The sequence below is a fragment of the Gavialis gangeticus genome, unplaced genomic scaffold (genome assembly GCF_001723915.1).
Source record: "Gavialis gangeticus isolate Ggan-Ray unplaced genomic scaffold, GavGan_comp1, whole genome shotgun sequence".
Classification (NCBI taxonomy): domain Eukaryota; kingdom Metazoa; phylum Chordata; order Crocodylia; family Gavialidae; genus Gavialis; species Gavialis gangeticus.
In genome coordinates, this window is record NW_017729032.1 from 35,610,213 (window position 1) to 35,617,497 (window position 7,285).

At 39.1% G+C, this 7,285-nt stretch overlaps 1 protein-coding gene across 1 annotated transcript in view; it reads left to right on the forward strand.

The window, feature by feature from the left end:
* Window positions 1-7,285, forward strand: part of DDX10 (DEAD-box helicase 10) — a 504,153-nt gene that overhangs the window by 118,433 nt on the left and 378,435 nt on the right. The window lies entirely within an intron of this gene.

Here is a 7,285-nt window from a genome sequence, read left to right on the forward strand (position 1 = left end):
TAAAACTAAGTACCTTTATTTGCATAACATTTTTAATTATTGTGGGTGATCTTTGTGATTACTATTTGTAGCTTAAATACGTGAGAAATCTGAGTTGTAATTGTTTTTTATTTACCAGTTTTCTTTTACCTACTTAAAGCAGTCACAGTTATGGCATAATTTGATGAGGTCCCAACATTCATGGTGTTAGGACCTCATTGTAGTTCATCTTGCACAAGTTCTTAATACAAACCATTATAAATATTCTTTATAATAATGTATTTTTCAAACCATAAATTTTACATGGAACAAGACCTGTGCTATTGAGAGCTGAGCCAATAGCAGAGTAAGTACTTCTTGTAAAATATGGTTGTAAAGGTTTATTAAAAGTATTTGTGTAGATTTTTTTTCACCTCTAGCCAGCATATATAGCTTCATACTTCAAGTTCCCTTCTTACCCATATTCTTACTCTTTATTTTATTCTTTAAATGTGTCCTATTAAGTATAGTTTTGGCATATGTGAGGAATTTTAGGTAGTATGTATACGATAGTTTTGTAGGTACCCTTTCCTCTAGTGCTTGATTAATTGCTATATTATAGAGTTAAATGACATCACGTTTGAATGAGACTTGGTGAGGTGTTCTTTCCTGAATTATGTATATAAAGAGAGTCCAGATAAGCAGACTAACTTATTTCTAATTTTGCACTTACCTTTGACTAAGCATTCCTTTATCTTAACAAAGTAAAGAGCATTTATCTTAAACTTAGGCTTTCTAGTCTATTAGTTATGTTTTTATGAAAAGAATATCAATCCCTTTCATAAAATATTATTTAGGATATAGGCATATAAACAAATTACTTCAAGCTATAAGCAAGGGGGTGAATGTAGGGCTCTGTCAGATGTTATTTTTGTAGGGCTACAAAGTTTGTAACTGCACAAAAGAGAGCTATGGGCATGTACACATGCACAGCCCCCTGCCTGGAGCCTGATAAAGTTGCCACAAAGTCATGCTCTCCAGCCAGAGAGTAATTGGGGACATAGTAGCTCCTATGCTCAGCTTTGTTTTCTATGCCCTAGAGGCAAAAGCCTGAGAGGGAGAGGTGGAACATGGAGTTTATAGGCTGGGGGTAATGTCCCTGTCTTCCCCAACCCCGTTCAAGATTGCTGAGCGGGAAATGGCTTTACACTATTACCAGGGTGTAGCTCACGCTCAGAGATGGGAACCTTCCAGCCCTGGCACACTCTTAATGAGCAATTTAGTCTTCTGCTTATTTGGTACTTATTTAGGACTTAAAGTGTTTTGAGTTCTAGGGTAGACGTGAGAAAAGAACCCTTTAACATACTAAAACATTGGAAATAGTAATTTGGATATGAACTTCAGATAGATACAAATTGTCATCTTAAATAAGCAAACTGTATGTACTTAGAGTGAGAGGTCTCTGCTAATGTTAGCAGAGGATTGCTTTCTTCCATTTTTCCCAAATTGTTTCCATAGTAATAATGTATATGTAAATGAACAAAACTATGTAAATATTTGCAGTTTAGTAGGTTCTTTGGATCCCATGTTTTGCAAATGGTGGAGAGAAGGTTCCACTTTGAAAAGGAGCTAACAAGAGAAAGGTTATGAAAAATTCTAGTGATTAAAAAAAAATCTTGAAACTCAGCAGGTAACCTTTTAATAATCTTGCGTTAAACATTCATAGGTTAGTTTAAACTCAAGCAAGATGGGAGTTATTTTCTGTGTTAAGCTGGTATCCATGTCACTTGCAAATAAGTGTTAATGTTTGTCGATGATACTAGTGCTGAAAAGCTCACAGCAGTTTTAGTTGTGTATGCATATACCACAAGATGCATCATGGTTGGTTCTTCAAGCTTTCTGGGTATCTAATTCACAGTGATGTATTGCTTTAATGTCCAAATGCATTGAAACAGCCATTAAAGTTTTAAAGTGCTGTTTTTTTTTATGATGATGACTCATGTTCATTGGCTTGTGAGTACTGCCTATAGGCAACTGAATGAAAAGTGAAACCAGGAAAAAGTGGGCGGGCCAAAAAGGCTTCTTAATACAGGACTCTTAAAAGGTCAGATATGCGAGAGGGGGCTTACACTTCTTGCAATTCTTTATAACATACTCTATCTCAGAATTTTTAAAAACTGCTTCTGGATATAGGACCCTAAATATACAGAAGTTGCATACTGTATTTTCACACCTTTACCCCCAATATCAGCCCTCCCTCCTCCAAATTGGGGTGTGTTTATTAATTGGGGAAGATGATTTTCTGCCCAGCATAGAAGCACCCTGCTTTGATTCCTGCTCCACAGTGCAGCAGCTGTTGCAGTACTATTCAGGCAGCTGAGAGAGTTTAGTTGACTTAATGACTCATTGCTCTTTGTTCCAAAGGGGCGAACAGTAATCTCTCTTTCTTAATGGTATTTAGGTTCCATTAATCAGGCTAACTTTTCTTAGGACAGTTTTGCTATCTGCTAGCTGCTTCTGGTTTCTCTTATTTTACAACCTTGGAGAGACTCCTTAGGTCTTTTCAAAATGATAGATCCAACCATAGAAACCAGTCTTCAGCAGGATATAGGGTTTAAACTTTAGTTAAGGAGGAAATAAAGGGGTAAATCAGCTGAAATTAGGTTTTCCCTGCCCCATGCAGCCATACCTCTGGAAAAATCTTTTTTTTTCCTTCACTCCACCTTTCAAAATAGGATGTGTATAATGTTCTGGGGTGTGCTGTATGTGAGAAAATATTCCAGAAACCTATGAACTGCTGAAAGGAAAATGGTATAAAAAACAGTGATTGGCAGCCCTAATTGTAGTGATGATTGCCGTCATTACCACAATAATAAACAGATACCTATCTAAACTGTTGTTACGTGATGAATATTTTTCCCTATCTGAAAAACTTATTTATTGTTGCTGGGGCAGAATGGTAGTTGAATATTCTCTGTATATAAACTCTGTAGGGAATTTTGGACTCTAGATAGAAATAGAAAAAATGGGAAATATTTATTTATTATGGATAGACCAGTTAAGAAAATATTTCTAGACATGTAGAAGATGACATAATTTGGAGACTTGTCTAATTATAATCAGAGATGGGGGAACTGTTGGTGAACATAACTGTAAACCCAAGTACTCAAAATTCCTGCTTATACATTTCCTTACGCAGACACATTACAGCACAGTAGCATGTTTAAACAAATAATTGCATTGGTGTACAGTTCAATGATGCTTCAGGCATGCTTGGACATGTGTACTCTAAGTATTGTCCTATGTAAATTAAGTTCATGGAAAAAAACCGCATCCTCTAGCACAGTTGCAGCTATTGACTTCTACTGAATCAAGTATTGCATAGCTGAAAACTTTTTATAGTGAAAAGAACACCATTGTTTTTGTGTGTCAGAGGTTACTGTGCTAAGTAATATATATATTACCTGTTAAGAGACTCTTTTGTGCTTGAAGGAGCTAGATAACCCTCAGTTTTCTTATTCCTCTCAGAAAAGTATATAACAAGACTGAGGCATCTCAGTAGTTCCAAGAAAGATGCCTTTTGTTTTTATAGTATTTAGGCTGCTTGATGATTCGAAGCAAGCTGACCTCCAGACTGAAATTCTGATCCATCAAGTCAGTCAAGATGAGTGATGTACCTTGAAAGAGATGATTATGTGGCTTGGTGTACCAGTGATTTCTAACTGTTGAAGGAGACATGAGCATTAGAGAGGACTATTTATCATAAGATGCAATACAATTGTGCATGTAAATAGAGTATTGTAAGCTAAAAATTTAAATTTAAAGGTTCTTAGATTCAGGAACTTAAATGTTTGATTTTTAAAATTGTTTCCTACACGAGTATCTCCTAACAAAGTACAGGTGAGATGCAGGTTTGCCTAATTAGTATCAATTTCTATATATAATAGGGCATTGTCTACTAAAGTGAGTCCTTGGTGAAAAGTACAACACGAATTTAATCATTTCTTACATTTTTGATAGAAGATTGAAGGGTTACTCAGTAACTGGATACTTACTTTGTTTTAGGTTTTTGACATGAAAAGCATGCATAGTAGAAATTGTAGGATTCATATGCTGTATATTTTTATTTGCTTTGCGTGTGTAATCTAATGCACGTTTCATAGACATTAAAAATTACAGTCTGGGTAATAATTGTAGTACTTAAAAATTTTGCCTTGAAAGTATTTTGGTCAGGATTAAGGGAATGACCTCTTACTTAAAATAGAAGAAATCTAGGGATTCTGAAAGCATTTTTACATGTAGCAAGATTTGTGTGCATGTGGTAGTACGGATCTATGATACACACACATTCATAGTTATGAACAGAACTTGAGTGGTCCAATTCTTTTGGCATTAAGTTAAAGCATAAAAATAACCAGAATTTAGGGTAACTATATTGTTATAAATATTACTGAAACAAGTGGTAATGTTTCTCATGTATTGCATAACAACAATTTTATCCTGATAGAAAACAAACTGTCTATATTAAATACAGAGCAGTACACCAATCTCAGATGAGTTCTTACAGTAATCCATGTTGTTAAATCTCTCTTCTCTGCCCTACCTGTTATAGTAAAGAGATACTTTATTGTTGTTCTGACAGTCTGTGTTTCTTCAAGATAAATAATTGAAAGCAAAATTTATAATGCTAAGCTATACAGTGAAATAGTATCTGCTGAAAGTACATTAGTTCTAAGATGCAGTCATTCTTGAATTTCAGGATCACTCTTGGTGTTATCCACACCACAGTATCTCTGCCTCATTTAGTGAACAGCATGGGTCTCTGGGGATAATCAGGGTAATGTAGCAAACAAGAATGTTCTCTGTGGGTGCAGACATCCAGCACCTTAGACTGTTTTAAATATGGTTTAAACTGCAAGTGTCCAGATGTACAAGTCAGTTTAGAATGGTTTAAACCACCTGAGCCATTTCAAAAGTATGCCTGGATAATTGGGCATTATTTTGAACCGGTTCTCTACAAACCATTTCAGTGTCATATGGGGAACACCAAGCTTTCCATGACTAGTGTCTTGCCTGGCATTCAGGCATCCCACACTGCAATTCCTGAATCCTGTGCCCCCCCCTCCACTTCCTCTCCCTGTACTGGAGTTGACTGCTCTGGTAATGGTCATTGCTCTGGTGGGTTGGAGGGTGCAGGTTCACATTGACCAAGCATGGAGTTGACAGTCATTCTGTGGCATTAAGTGCCTATTTTGCAGTGGCTCAGTTTTCCCTCACCCAGCCACTGATGGGTATTTACCTTTCAGAGTACCCCCTTGCCCCCACCTTCAGTGCATGGAGGGGTGAATTGAAATTAAGTGGCTTTCTAGGAAAGGTCTTTTCAAGCTAAGCTTGGGCAGACTCCAGAAATACTCAACCCCTTGGGACTGCAGCTGTCCAGGCACCCCCTACCTGGTCCAGTCAATCAGGGTCTTTCTCCCCTGCTAGGGAAATCCTGGGGAACCTGGGAAGTTGCCACTGAGAGGCATGCTGGGTTAGGTATTCACTCCCATCCCTGGTGGTGGTTCAAAAGCAATGTAGTTCCTGAAAGGTGACTGATCTACTTAGCCTTTTTGGCAGTGTACCTATGGACACTTCTGAACCACAACAGTTGCAAACTGTCCTTAATCAATGACATTCTTGGAATGGTTCAGTTGTGTATCCCCACATTGTGCGATCCTCTGCTGGGATCCCTGCTTTATTTACCGTGAAAGTTGGAAGGTACGTAGTGAGCAGAGCACAGTATTGCGGGGACTGGAAGGCTAGGGAGCTGTGCTTTTGAACATATATAAAGTGCTGTACAATCCTAAATACTCTAGAGCAGTGGTTCTCAACCTTTTTTGTTCCAGGACACATTTGTAAACATCAATGGCCAGTCCCAACCCAGTGTCCCTCACTCCTGACTTGCTGACCCCCTGCCCACAGTTTGTGGGGTATGGGGGGCCCCAAGCAGTCCCTTGGAGGCTGGAACTCTGCCAGCCTGCAGGGGAAAAGCCACGGTTTCCCATATTTTTCTCCTTTAAAAGAGAATCCATTTTTAAAGTTTGTTAAAGTTTAAAGTCTGTTCATGACCCTTTCATATATTCTTGCGACCCACTTTTGGGTTGTGATTCACGGGTTGAGAAATGCTGCTCTATAGAGTCTGTTCCCAATTGTCTCTGATCAGTCAACCAAAATGAGTAGATCCTTCTCAGTTTAATCTCCGATTCATTTTCTTGTTGTAAAAAACATAAAATACTTTCTGCCTCTCCAAACTGTTGTGAAGACAATTAACATATTACAACTAGATGCTTTAATAGTGGTGCCCAATTCATCTAGACCTACAGACTGGCCCTACGCTTTGGATTTGGCCAGTCTGGAGTCTCGGGCCAATCCACAGTCCAGATAGCACAGCTCCGTGCTCCAGATCTAGCCTGCAGGGCTAGAATTTGGTGGCATCCTTGCGGGCCAGATGTTGGTACTCTGTGCTCTAGATCTGGCCTGCAGGGCTTTTCACACAAGCAGTGACAGTTAATGCTGCCAAATTTCCAGGCCTGTAGGGAGCTCCGTGGGCCTACAGGCCCCATCTTGGTTACCCTTGCTATAATGTATTGTTAAATAGAGGTGAGGCCCACACAGTGTTTGATGAGGAGGAAAAAAAATATGGATTCTGAAAACGCATTCATCACCTCCAGTATCTGCAGTTCTCCCAGTAGTGCAGTAATCGACATAACTTATCTTACGGGTTGCTTATGTACACCCACCTGTTTGTGTTCTGTGCATGCCAGATGCTAAGAAAAAAAGTCTTGTAGATTAGGGCTGTGTGAAACGGCACTGTTCCGTTTCGATGGAACAGCGTTTCATTTCAAAATTCCTTTCTATTCGAAACCGCTGTTCCATTTCATTTTGTCGATACAGTTTTGCTGTTTCAACATTTCACCCAGAGGCTATAATGGGGAAGCTCAAAACAGCCTATAACTTGGTCATTTCTGGCCTGATTTGGATGAAACATGCAGGAATGGTAGCCCCTTCTGAGGGCATGAAGCCTGCCAAGTTTCAAGGAGATTGAGGTGCAGTTTCCCTGAACCCCCTGCACCTAAGTCTTCAAAGCAAAACTCATGTCCCGTGTATGTGTTAAGCCACAGTATGGTCAAAACTGCAGGGGTGGTGGCCCCTGCTGCAGCCACAAAGCCTGCCAAGTTTCAAGAAGATTGGTGCAGGGGTTTGAGGAAAACTGCACCTCAAGCTGCAGACAAGGAAAACTCATGACATGGGTGACACTGTGTGTGTTAAGGCGCAGCAGAGTGAA